This window comes from Oryctolagus cuniculus, chromosome 19, assembly GCF_964237555.1.
Source record: "Oryctolagus cuniculus chromosome 19, mOryCun1.1, whole genome shotgun sequence".
NCBI classification, from domain to species: Eukaryota; Metazoa; Chordata; class Mammalia; order Lagomorpha; family Leporidae; genus Oryctolagus; species Oryctolagus cuniculus.
This window is the reverse complement of record NC_091450.1, coordinates 45,686,905-45,701,352: the sequence shown is the minus strand read 5'-3', so window position 1 is coordinate 45,701,352 and position 14,448 is coordinate 45,686,905. Positions and strand designations below refer to the sequence as shown.

The 14,448-nt window shown below is 45.6% G+C and overlaps 1 protein-coding gene across 4 annotated transcripts in view; it reads right to left on the bottom strand.

The window, feature by feature from the left end:
- Positions 1-14,448, bottom strand: part of CALN1 (calneuron 1) — a 612,973-nt gene that overhangs the window by 187,931 nt on the left and 410,594 nt on the right. The window lies entirely within an intron of this gene.

Below are 14,448 nucleotides of genomic sequence, written 5' to 3'. Positions count from 1 at the left end.
ATATAAGCAGAAGACAAAAAAAAAAAAAGGAAATAGCTTAAAACCAGAAGGACCATTGTTGGGCTGCTGAACCGTGAACACGTACTAGTTATAAAAGGATTGCTAGAAGATTCAACCACTTTATTAAAAGACAAATTCTCCCAGACTGGCTTGTAAAAATGAATCTGACACAATTCTTTCAAAGAGGAATATCTAAAAAGGCAGAATTTTTTTAAGAAGAAAAAGGATGAATAAGAACACATCCTGTAAAAAAAAAAATAAAGAGAGATGAAGTTAGCATTAATACCTGAAAAGGAGTATTTGAGACAAAAACGGAGGACAGGCCAAGAAGGCTATTCACAGATACACATGGCAATAATGGAGATAGATATTGCAAATGCCATACTGATTGTGTGTGACTTAGCTCAACCTCCAACCAAAGCCTGGGGGATGAACTAGTAGAGGGAAGACCTCTCTCTCTGTCTCTACCTCTCTCTGTAGCTCTTTCAAATAAATAAATAAAATAAATCTTTAAAAAAAAGAAAGGGAATGGAGAAAGTATATATAGGCCAGATTTTCTTTCAGAGAAAAGAAAGAGGGTATCTTGTGTCTGTCCCTTCCCTCCCGCGTGGCACCTGCCAGCCATCAGTATGTCTCTTGAACACCTGAGCTGATTTCCCACCTCAGTCCCCATTTCTATTCTCGCACCTGAAGCTCCTCTTGCCCACAGCAGACAGCATTGTACTTTGCATGTGAATTAACTCACATCACTCAGGTTTCTCAGACACTCCAGTGAGTCCTGCTGATATGGAAAATCAGCCTCAAACTCCCAAGGTTGGAGAGTTTTTCCCCCAAATACGCATTGTCCCTTTCCTCATGTAGCATAACACCAAGTCTTTAAATCGGAGACCATGGCCATCCAGGGTATAGAAGACATTCCCCAACTTCCCTTGCTGCTGTTCCTAGTCTGGCCAACTTCTGACCAGCCACATGGCTAACTTCCAGCCAATGGAGCACTACTTGAAGTGGTGTTGGCAACTTCTTAAAGGGCTAGTGTCCCCCTGGCCTCCCCCTCCTTTTCTGTCCTTGGAAGGCAGCTGCGGGGTGAGTCATAACGACAGGGTAAGACTCCAGGATCTCAGAGCCGTGGAGTAGACAGAGCCCAAGAGACCCCAGGGCAGACCTGCTGAAGCTGCAGAACATGGTACCTGGCAACACAGACTTGGGTGAGCGTGAAGTAGGAGAGGTGAGATAGGTTTCACTCAGGTTCCGCTGAGGGCCCACAGCATACCACAACAGCTAAAGTCTACCAGTGGCTTCCACATCCTGTCCACCCATGCTCCCCCGTCCATCCCTCTAGTCTACCATGTTCCTTCACCACAGCCTTGAGCTTGCTGTGGCCTCCCATTGTACCTCTGTGGTCTCACAGCTTGGACAGCTAGAACTTTCTCATGATTCACAGGTGTCTCCATCCACTCGGGCTGCTGTAATAAAATACCATAGAGCAGATCCCATGTAAGCAACGGAAATGTGTTTTTCACAGTCGGGAAGTTGGGAAGTTCAAGCTTACGGCACCCCCAGAGTTAGTGTCTGGTAAGGTTCTGCTCTATAGATAATGAATTCATCCCCATCCTTCCATGGTAGATGGGGGGTGGGGGTGGGGTGGGGTCTTTCCCAGGTCTCTTTATTACCCTTATTCAAGACCAATCACCTCCCAAAGGCCCCCACCTCTTAATGCCACCTCATTGTGGGTGAGGATTTCAACTTAGGAATTTCCAGGGCAAACAAGCATTAGGGCCACAGCAAGGGGTAGTTTCAAAAGTCACCTCCTCAAAGAAGCCTTGTTTTCACAGAGTAAAGTTACATAGTAACTCCCCTGACTGCCTGCTCTTGTTTTATCCTGTTCTATGGAAAGGAATTAATGTTATCTAAAATTATTTTACTTATTACCCACTTATTTCATAGCCTTCTCTCTTACCCCTTAAACTACAATTAAATGTCATGAGAGCCAGAGCTTTCTCTGTTGCTCACTGCTGTATCCATGCTCTGCCCAATAGACTTTCAGTAAATGTCTACTCAATGAATCCATCAAAAATTGAATGACAACATCAAATACGCGTGCGCGCACACACACATACAAAGAAAAGACAGGAATGGAATTGAGACAAACTTTATCATTGTCAATCTAAGAAAGTGCAGATAAAAAAATAACCCAGGACATTCAAGACTTCAATACCATTACTAGTAGAAATGGGAAATAAATCTTCCTCCTACAAACTGTGAAAAGAGTCTATTTGATCACCAATTATATTTGCCAAAATGTAACACATGAGACATAACAGATGGACAGTATATGTAGTATTAAGAAAATATTACAGATTCTGAAGAGTTGACCACAAGACAAAAAGCTGAGACCTGAATAACAATTGTTTGAATAAAGCATTTAGTAATATTCACCCAAACAACATTGAGTGAGAAAACATATTAATTGTAACTACAGACTGCACGGTACCCATAAACAAAAGCTCTGCACATAAAAATGCCCACGGCAATGATAAAGTTACACTGCCTAAATAATTTCATTAATGAAAAAGAAAAAAATCATTTAATAGAAGACGTTTAGAAACAATCACAGCAAGAAGAGAGAAGAAATGAAGATAAAAGCTAAAAATACCGGAGAAGAAAACAGGAAAACAAAGAATTATCCATTAAATAGAAGAGCTGATTTTTTTAACCTAAAATAGCCAAAGAGACAACCATCTGGTATATTAGATGGAAAACAAAAATTGCAAAAAAAAAAAAAAAACAAATTATAATTAAGAGACACTATAACAAATCTAAAATACTTGCAAAGAAATTTTAAATATTACCTGTGAGTAAATGTAAAACAAAGTAATTTAGAGGAACTGGTAACTTCCTGAAGATACTATAAATTTTCAAAACAGATTTAAGAACAATTAACATAATGTTTATCAAAGAATTATCTCAAAACAAGAAAAACAAAAATGAAAACCAAAATACTACCACTACAATCTCAAGGCATTTGATGAGCTAGCCCTCCCCCCCAGATTCAAAGTCATAAACAAACTCCATACTGTGTAAAAATTATTGTAGGTCACAAAAATTTCTCTCTTATGATCTTAAAAATGTATTCATTTGACGGCCGGCGCCGCGGCTCACTAGGCTAATCCTCCACCTTGCGGTGCCGGCACACCGGGTTCTAGTCCCGGTCGGGGCGCCGGATTCTGTCCCGGTTGCCCCTCTTCCAGGCCAGCTCTCAGCTGTGGCCAGGGAGTGCAGTGGAGGATGGCCCAAGTGCTTGGGCCCTGCACCCCGTGGGAGACCAGGAGAAGCACCTGGCTCCTGCCATTGGATCAGTGCGGTGTGCTGGCCGCAGCGGCCATTGGAGGGTGAACCAACGGGAAAGGAAGACCTTTCTCTCTGTCTCTCTCTCTCACTGTCCACTCTGCCTGTCAAAAAAAAAAAAAAAAAAGTATTCATTTGAAAGACAGAGGGGGGAAAAAAAAAAGAGACTGAGATCTTCCATTCGCTGGTTCACTACCCAAAGCCAGGAGTCAGGAACTTCACCCAGGTCTCCCATGTGGGTGGCAGGGGCTCAAATATTTGAGCCACCCCCTGCTGTCTCCCAGGGTGTACATTAGCAGGAAGCTGGAAACAGCTGGAAGTCAAACCCAGGAGCTCTGATATCGGATGTGCGGGTCCCACGCGGCAGCTTAACTGCTGTGCCAAACACCCATCCCTAACTTCTGTATGATTATAACACTGATTCAAACATTCTCCTGAAACATGGATTTCCAGCATGCTAAGTGGGTAGGAAATGTCTGACACACAGCAGAGAAGCACCTGCTGGCCGTGGGTCTTCTGTGGGCACAGCAGAGAAGCACCTGCTGGCCGTGGGTCTTCCGTGGGCACAGCAGAGAAGCACCTGCTGGCTGTGGGTCTTCTGTGGGAACAGCAGAGAAGCACCTGCTGGCCGTGGGTCTTCTGTGGGCACAGCAGAGAAGCACCTGCTGGCCGTGGGTCTTCCGTGGGCACAGCAGAGAAGCACCTGCTGGCCGTGGGTCTTCCGTGGGCACAGCAGAGAAGCACCTGCTGGCCGTGGGTCTTCCGTGGGAACAGCAGAGAAGCACCTGCTGGCCGTGGGTCTTCTGCGGGCATAGCAGAGAAGCACCTGCTGGCCGTGGGTCTTCCATGGGCACAGCAGAGAAGCACCTGCTGGCCGTGGGTCTTCCGTGGGCACAGCAGAGAAGCACCTGCTGGCCGTGGGTCTTCTGCGGGCACAGCAGAGAAGCACCTGCTGGCCGTGGGTCTTCCGTGGGCACGGCAGAGAAGCACCTGCTGGCCGTGGGTCTTCTGCAGGCACAGCAGAGAAGCACCTGCTGGCCGTGGGTCTTCCGTGGGCACAGCAGAGAAGCACCTGCTGGCCGTGGGTCTTCCGTGGGCACAGCAGAGAAGCACCTGCTGGCCGTGGGTCTTCCGTGGGCACAGCAGAGAAGCACCTGCTGGCCGTGGGTCTTCCGTGGGCACAGCAGAGAAGCACCTGCTGGCCGTGGGTCTTCCGTGGGCACAGCAGAGAAGCACCTGCTGGCCGTGGGTCTTCTGTGGGAACAGCAGAGAAGCACCTGCTGGCCATGGGTCTTCTGTGGGCTCTGCCCCCCAAAGGACCATGCAGCAGCTCCCAGCAGGTGGCTCTGTGTGAATTCCTTTCCTTCTAGAAGCTGGCCACTGCAGTTCATTTTGACTTCATGCTTTCGTAGTCTACTATCAACTGTGTGCCCTGGGCACCCAGAAGATGGGCTAGAAACCCTTCCAACTCCAACTACTCCTCTTATTTGCCGCCGCTGGGGCTGAAGCTGGGGCACAGTGGGTTAAGCCATTGCAGGAAGTGCTGGCATCCCTCATCAGAATGCCGGTACAAGCCCCAGTTGCTCCACTTGGATGCAGCTCCCTGCGAATGTGCCTAAGAAGACAGCAGAGGATGGCCCAAGTGCTTGGGTCCCTGAAACCCACATGGGAGACCCAGATGGAGTTCCTGGATCTGGGCATCAGCCAGGCCCTGCCCCATTTTGTGGCCATTTAGAGAGCAAACCAGCAAACGGAAGATCTCTCTCTCTCTCTATGTCTGTCTCTTCCTTTCTCTCTGCCACTCTTTCAAATAAATAAATACGTTGTAACAAAAAACAATTGTTCTATAATATGATTTTGTTAATTTGAGGTTTTGATAACTTTATGAATAATAACAGGATAGACTATGCTGTTAACTGTAAAAAATAAGTGTAAAGAAAAAAGCACATTCACTTTTATTTCAATCAATAATAATAAGTTCTGTCAGGATCATTACATTTTCTTCAGTTTTTTCTATGAATATAAATGTATATATAAAAGATGAATATAAATTGGTATATTCAAGATGAATATAAATGTATGTATAATAGCTGTAGAACAGCAATGTAATTATACTATAAATTCAATCTCTTTCTTGGCTTTTCCACTGACGATGAAGTAAAAATATTATTTTTAACAATTTTACAATATTTCATCTTTATAATTGCATTTTTCTGTATCTCCTACTGATTTCATATGATAGATTGCGAGATGTAAAATTATTCTTAGTTGGAGGGTTTAAACATTTAACATGCTGTGGCCAAGTTTCAGCAAATAGTTTGAGAGAGTTGGACAAGTTGCTCTTCTACTAGCTTGCCCGTTTTATCTCACCCCGACAGCATGGAGTATTATCACACAGTTTATTGTTTCCCAATCTGATGGGAGAAAACTTACGCAACTGCTATTTTAATGAACAGTTATTAGATTGCTGGTGACTTCAAACTGCTTTAATGCTGATGATCCAGGGCAAGGAGGAAATTTTATCCAGCACTTAAGCCAGTGAAGACAGCCACACTTCTGTGTCAGAATGCCTGGGTTCCAACTCCAGTTCCAGCTGCCCCAGCTTCCGGCCAATGCAGACGCTTGGAGGTACGGGTGATGACTCAGGTGACCGGGGTCCTGCCATCCATGTGGCTCTTGGCTTCCAACCCACCAAGCCCTGGCCATTTTGGGCATTTTGGGGAGTGAACCACTGGATAGGAACTCAGTCTCTCTGTATCTCGAATAAGTAAATAAGAAAAATAAAATTCCAACATTGATACCTACCAATTGTCTGTTGTTCCTTATCCCATTTCTCTCTTGCCAGGTTTTCATATGGGTTTAGAAATGCTCTTTGCACATGTTTTATTCAATCCGTTGCCATATTCTTGCCTACTTGTTATTTTTAAACTATCCTTTCAATTTAATAGCTTAAGTTTATAACTTTATTTATGATCCTTCCATTGTTCTACTGCACAAGAAGTCATTCCCGACTAAGAGTTCAGTTACATATGGACAAGTAATTTGTTCATCTTAAAAATGGTTTAGAGGCTGGCATTGTGGCATAGTGGGTTAAGCCACCATCACCAATGCTGGCATCCCATATGGGCGCCAGTGCATACCCTGGCTGCTCCACTTCCAATCCAGCTCCCTGCTAATGGTCTGGGAACAGTAGCAGAAAATGGCCCAAGTGTCTGGGCTCCTGCCACCCATGTGGGAGACCCAGATGAAGCTCCTGGCTTTGGCCTGGCACAGCCCTGGCCATTGTGGCCATCTGGTGAGTGAACCAGCAGATAGACATAGAAGACCTCTCTCTCTCTCTCTCTCTCTCTCTCTCTCTCTCTCTCCTTCAGAACTCTGACTTTCAAATAAATAAATAAATCTTTTTTAAACAGTTATAAACTACAGTGTTATACAAGGGCACTCTAAAAGGTCCATGAAAAATGCAGAGAAACGTATTCTGGTGCGAACAACTTTTTAAAAATATTTTATTTATTTATTTATATTTATATTTATTTATTTATTTGAAAGGCAAAGTTACAGAGAGAGAGAGAGAGAGAGGGAGAGAGAAGTATCTTTCATCTGATGATTCACTCCCCAAAAGGCCACAAAGACAGGGGCTTAGCCAGCCTAAGGCAGGAGCCTGGAACTCCAGCTGGGTCTCCCACATGGGTGGCAGGGACACAAGCACTTGGGCCTTCTGCTGCTGCTTCCTCCAGGGCCTCAGTAGGGAGCTGGAAAGAGAGTTCAGCAGCTGGGACATGAACCAGTGCTCATATGGGATACTGGTGTTGCAGGTGGCAGTGTAACCCACTGCAACAAAACCCCAGGCCCCGGTGTCAAGAATTTTGAAACCTATGCATAGCCTTTTCATAACACTCATTTTCCATGAACAGTTTGACTCATATGCATGATTTCAAAAATTCTGGCACCAAAATGAACAACTCGGTTTTTAAAGGAATGTATTAATACATTAGGTTCTCAGTCACAGCAAATGCATGAAAACTATTACAGCACAATTGTCATTTGAATGTGATATTAATACAAAGAGAAGAGAATCAGTGCAGTTCATAGACATGAGTCCAAGAATATAATGAATTTTCCTTTCCTTTCTCTTTCCTTCCTTATTCTTTGTTTCTTTCTGAGTTTTCAGATGACAATTTTTTACTTGCATTACAGTGAAAGGCTTACTGCTCTGCTAAATAGAGTCCAAGAAGTGAAAAGTGAAAGTCCACAGTTCCACAGGAGCACAGGCAATGGCTAGAAGCAAGAATCAAGCGAAAAGATGTGCATTTCACTCATATAAACTTTTTTAAAAAATTTATGTGTTTGTTTGAAAGTCAGAGTTACAGAGAGAGAGAAGGAGAGGCAGAGAGAGAGAGAGAGAGGAAGAGAGAGGAAGAGAGAGGAAGAGAGAGAGAGAGAGAGAGAGAGAGAGAGAGAGAGAGAAAGGACCTCCATCTGCTGAATCACTCCCAAATTGGCCACAACAGCCAAAACTACACCAGTATGAAGCCAGGAGCCAGGAGCTTCTTCCAAGTCTCCCATGCAGCTGCAGGAGCCCAAGGACTTGGGCCATCTTCTACTGCTTTCCCAGCCATAGCAGAAAGCTGTATTGGAAGTGGAACAGCTGGGACTCGAACCGGCTCCCATATGGGATGCGGGCACTGCAGGTGGCCGCTTTACCTGCTACACCACAGCACCGGCCCCTCGTATAAACTTAAAAAAAATCTTCCTTTCTACAAACTTTCTAAAGTACCCTCCCATATGATGAAAGAGGAATTGCACTTACGAATATGGACAACTACAAGAAAAACCCAGATTACCGAACCTGGCCGAGAGCCAAGGTCCGATGCAGACCAGTGATGCTGACTTTACCATAGGGCGTATTGATAACCTGGAACTCAATGGATGTTCAATTTGAGTGAGCCTTTGCGTTACCTGCAAGGTGTATTGGAACCTAGTATTGAGCCCACTGCTGGAGGTTCCGGGTTCGCAGACCTGGGTGGGGGCCTGGGAATTTGCATTTCTACCAAGTTCCAGGTGCGACAGCTGCTGCTGGCCCAGGAACCACCTGAGAACCACTGTTAAGGCAAGTGTCTTGCATACCCCAAGCTTCACACCACTCAGAAAGATCATTCTGGAATGCAAACACTTGCTGTCGGTCATGGTGATGGGCATTGCTGCTGAAAGCTGTGTGCATTCCACAGCTGGGTCCTTGACTCTGACAGAGCAGCACACGGACGTGATATTGGGGGAGGGGGGAGCAATTGTGCTGGGGCCACATTTGCCATGTGGAGAGACTTGCCTACTGAACACAAGTCATCCTTGAAATAAAAAAAAAAAAAAAGAGGAAAATGTTCTGATGCTTCTTACATCTTGGCCCCATGCTACAAATGCTCCACACAAATATTTCTTCTACTTCATGCACTTTTCCCTGCAAGTTTTATTTATTTGAGAGACAGATAAAGACAGAGAGAGAGAGAGACAGAGCTCTCCTCTACCGGTTCACACCCCAAATGCTAGCAATGGCCTGGATGTGGCTGGGGCTAAATTCAGAAGCCAGGAACTGAATCCAGGACTCCCACGTGGATGGCAGGGACCCAAGTACTTGAGCCATCACCTGCAGAAAGCTGGAATGGAGTGCAGAGCTGGGATTCAAACCCAGGCACTCTGATATGGAATACGGGTGTCCCAAGAGGCTTCTTAGCACTAGCTGCCGACAATAGCTTTCCATTTTATTCTGATTCTGGAAATGATACATGCCTACTGTTGTGGTTTTAGAAAACACACAAAGACATGATCACCCATCACCCTACATCTCCCCAGAAGTTTCCTTGGTCATTTTGATGTATTTCTGTCCAGTCTTTTTATGCCTGACAGCTGTGGGATCCTAGTGGACCTATGGCTTTGTGCAGTGTTTCACACATCATGAACAGGGAACACAGAGGGCTCTCCATTGCCCGGTAGTCAAAGATTTTTGGCCAGGTTCCCTCTCGGTCTCAGCCATAGCTCTGCAGGCCAGTACAGTAAACACTCCAGGCTGAAACCCGGACCCTGGGCTGGGGAGGAATGGCTTTTGGATTAGATCCTGGTACACAGACTGAGTCCGGAACTAAAGTGTAATTGGATAAGCGGCAGTGACCTGAGACCCAAACAAGGGATTTGGGATGGAGGAACAGAGCCCAGCCTGACACTGCTGCAGGTGTTCCCCTGCACCTGCTGTGAATTTTCCCACAGAAGGGGGAGGAGTGCACAGCTGGGAATGGTATTGAGCAGACTGAAGTTGGATAATCAAGGAGAGACAAAGCAAGTCAGCGCAACAAACAGGCCTTGATTTCAACCAAATCTGGACAAGGGCGGTGTTCCATGTACTTTTTGTTAGGACAATGGACAGCGTCTTTGGCATTGTACACAGCTGCAAGATAAGCAGAGATTGTAGGAACCAGATTGCACACTGCCTCCCAGTCTTTGCACCCCAGAGCACTGCCTAACTGTTTCAGGCACACACCGAAGCTGGGAGGCCAGTGCGAGGTCCTTGTTTCCTGACCTCTGGCGGCAGACTCATTCCCACACACCCTGCCCTCTTGCCCTCATCAAATCCGTTTACTTACAAACTAAGACTGTGCTTCATTTCTTAAAGAAGAAACTCTAAACTGGTGAAGGCTTGAGAATGAGGTTTGATTGTGGATCAGAGAAAAACGTGAGCCAAGGAACAGAACCCTACAGTAGCACACCCATCGGATGTTTTTCAGCTTCTTCCTGGCCTGGCCAAGGTGCTGTCTTGGACCTCACGGTATTGACAGAAAGACTCATAAACAGCTTTGCTAGCCCAGCGTGGGACTCAATTCCGTCTTGGATGGAGAAGCGGTTAACAGAAGTGCCGGCTGGCCCCAGGGATCGGGAGAGCTGTATAATCTCTTGCCATTACCCTTGCCACGGTTTGCTGTTTGCAAACTCACTGCAGACAGGCAGTTCTTGAGGTCAAGAGGAGACGCTGCTGAGCTCCAGTAAACACTGTGATACAGTAACAAGTCTCTCTGCTCTGCCACTGGAGGTCAGGTGCTATAGCATGAGACTGTCGTTCAGGGAGACAAATGGACTTAGGTTGTATGGTGAGAGTGCATGGTACAACCACAGTGCCTCTGAGGGTCACACTCCAGCTTGGCCCCCAATCCAGACCCCAGCCCCCTTCAGCTCTTCCCATCCCTGATCTCCGTCATTACCATGCACCAAGGCCAAGGGCTGACTTTAAACACTTTCACCTCATCCTCTCCAGGTGTAGCCCTGCAGTGACAGTGAACACATAGAAGCTGGATGAATGAAGACTGAGAATGCAATGAAAGTTTCGCAAGTTACGATTTGCTACATACAAGAATCTCTGTGACCCCTCACACCCAGGTGGCTGAGCCCCCTGGGAGAGCCAGAGATGAAGCCAAGCCATCATTCGTGGGAAGGAAGCTGCAGCTGTAGCCCATTATATTCCATCGGCACAGACAGCAATTTCCTGCAAAAAGCCAGGGGCTCAGAATTTGTGGGACTGGTAGCACCACCCAATATGTAGCTGTTTGTTGGCTTTGTTTTATGTTCATGCAGAATTCCATTTGATTTCATTTTACTCTTGGCAGGGGAGGCTAGAACACCAGTAAAAAAGCAAGCACTGAAAAACAGATTTAATTAGGAAGATGAACCTATGGGCTGGGCTATTTCCCATTAACACAGACAATAGCCACAGTCACTGACTTCCTCTAAGGTAGGAAGAAACCAAAGCGTGATGGAATGGGGGTGGGGAAGGCTTGGAACAGCAATGTCAGGTCTGAAGTTGAAGTTCAACCACAAGCTCTTTACCGGTCATGGTCACCCACTCACCAAGCTGGCCCCCACAGTGACTCGGCCTCCTGTTCATCACACACTGAGTAGGGGCTCCTTGCATAACCACGAGGACTCCAGAAATGGTGGAGTCCGGCTTCTAGAGCTAAGTCTTGAAGACATTGAAGCCTCTGCCTGAGCTCTCTTGGATCATTTGCTTCTAGGGGAAGCTGGCTGCCCTGACATGAGGCCACTCGGGCAGCACCATGGAGAGATCCAGGCGATGGGGACCAGAGTTAGCCTCGGGAGTGAGCCACATCCTAGCCGGTTCCAGCCTTCCGGTGACTACAACCCCAGCCAGTGTCCTGATGGCCCTCTGGGTCACCACCCGGCAAAGCTGCTTTCAAACCCCTGACCCCTTCGAAATGGCGCAACACAGTAAATACCGATTGCTTTCCGTTATAATACTTCGGTGCGATTTGTCCACCACATGGACACCCATATATCCTTCCAGTTGTACCGTTATGTCTGTTTCTGTGGGAAACACACATGGTCTCTGATGAGAAGCCTTGCCAGAACATCTAGAATTGCTTTCCACTTTTCTAGAATCAGAACCTTCAGCTGCCTTCCTGGCTGCCTTAGAATTTTCTAGAATCAGAATCTCCTGGTATTAATATTCCAAGGCAGAAGTTTGCCTTTCTGCTACATTTTTTTCCCACACTGTCTCCAACCACTGTGGAAAAGTGAACAAACTTGGATATGTGTGCACGCACATACATGGACCTGCACATGCACTTCTACTCTCGTTTGCTGGTCGACGTTCAGAGTAAGAGAGGAAAGCCACGTCCACGAGTCTGCGCATCCCAGCACTCTCATTTAAATGTCTCAGGCTGAGTTTTCCCCTTTCTTCTCTCCCCACTGTATCTTATCACCCTGGCTGAGAAGCAGGGGGAGTCTCTAGTTAGACAAAAACACAGATGATCGCAACATCACATCTGGATTCGACTAAGACAGTCGGTACAGCAAAGATTTACTTCTCTGCAGGTGCTCTGTGGTGAGGAATGAGCAGATAAGAGGCCTCTACAGGAGATGTGGGTCAAGAATTTGCAGCTTCTACCTCTGCAGGATGGGGCAAGGAAGAACGCTTACAGTGAGGGAGGCCCTGGAACATTCTTCTAGGTTAGAGAGCGCCCTGAGGACAAAGGGCAGGAACCATGGAGGGCAACAGAGAGAGCCAGAGAGGAAGAGGGGAAGCCAGAGAGGAAGGCAACTGTGCATGGTTCTACCCAGGCTGAATGATGGCCCCATGGGATGGGACACTTCTCCACCATTGTAACTCTGTATCCTATTTCTGCTCAGGGACTTTGCTCTCCCAAGTGCTGAAGTCTAACCAAAGGGCTGCAGGAGCAGAGAAATATTTTCATCTCCTGGTGAGGAGAGCCTCAGAGAACTTCCTGACCATAACATGGGTCCAAGGAGATGGCAGCCTCAGGTGGGCATTGGCCGTGCAGAGCTAGAGGCCCCTGTGTTGCAGGACCGTGTCTTGTCTCTCTGTTCATCCTCATGCACACAGTTCACCTTGGTGAGCTTCTCTCTGCTCCTGACATCACCCTTCAGCTCTGATGGGTCCCAGATCTGGGTTTGAAGCCCTGATCCCTGTCTGGCTTTCCAGCCCTGTGCATAGACTTTCTTCCTTCCCTCTGTTGTCTGGCCCTCACCTTCCACTCAGCCTGTCTGAGTTAGAATTCAGCCCAGGAAGATTTCTCTGTCACCCTGTGCTCTCGGTGCTGTCTTTAATTGCAAGTTGGGAATCTGGGATTGGTTTGCTTCTTTTGTTTCCTCAGGCCCTAAGTCCATTCTGCACCTGAGTCCAGGGGTCTTTCCCTTTAAACTGGATCCCGGTTTTGGAAAAAGGACTTGCCTGTGACTACTGCCTGGGTAAACACTCATCCTAGCAGATCCAGGGTGCCCTCTTTTCTTCCCTTGCATTTAATCGCATCATTGCAGCTGAATTCACAAGAGCTAAGATCTGGAATCAACCCAGATGTCCATCCACTGATGACTGGATAATGACACTGTGGATATATACACTGTGGAATACGACTCAGCTGTGAAAAAAATGAAATCCTGTCTTTTGCAACAAAATGGAAGCAACTGGAAACCGTAATGCTTAACGAAATAAGCCAAAAAGAAATATGTTCTCCCTGATCAGTGGTAACTAACAGAGTACTAAAATGCAATGTATTAGAATGAAATTGACATTTTGAGATTTGATGATTGTTTACAGCCCTTGTCTCTACTGTTGAGGACCAGTGTTTTTTTCTTCATATCGTTTGTTGAACTCTTTACTTAGTGTAGGGCTAATTTTATGAGCATAAAGTAAACTGAAAATGGATGTTTGTAAAAAAATAAGATTGGGAATAGGAGAGGGAAGAGGAAGAAGTGTGGGATAATGGGCAGGCAGGAGGGCAGGGTGGGAAGTATCACTATATTCCTAAATCTGTATACATGAAATACACGAAATTTGTGTACCGTAAATAAAATTTTAAAAAGTAAAAAAACTAAAAAAAAATCTCACCCATATTTCAAGGTTCAAGGCAAATGCTTCCCTTTCTTGAAGCTTTATCTGACACCACCAACCACACTTTTCTCCTTTATCAAACTTCTGTTGATTCCGTTGAAAAAAGGAAGGCATTGAGGGTCTGCAAATGCAGTGGACAGCAAGCTGAAGGGGCTATTATAACCATGAGATCTGGGCTTCATGGAGATTAAAATCTTATGACCATCATACTTACTAATGTCTTCTTTGATTACTCTTACTTACATTTGCTTATTCAACTTCTTCAACAGCACAACTGAGTTTTAAATGCCTTTTTGGAAAACTCACAATGACTGAGATTACAGGGCATACAACAAGTTCTCAATAAAGAGTTACTGACTATTTGCAAGATGAGTACCAGAACAAGACTAGATTTGTCAACTGCATCCCTCATCTAGATAAGATAAATATCTTTGGAGAAGGAAAAATACACTTCACGAGATTTAAAGAAACTACAGTGTGTTAGAATGGGTTTCATGTGTCCAACCAGTTACTCAATTTAACTTGAAAACTTCACCTGAGATTTGTGAAATTGTTGATTGAGAATGCAATCCCCAAATTCCATAATCATGAAAAAAGACTTGCATTTTGAAAGATTAGACATAATATAGAAAATGATTTAATAGCTCTTTAGGAATTAGAAGGTAGATATTTGGAATTTACTAAAGGATTTCACA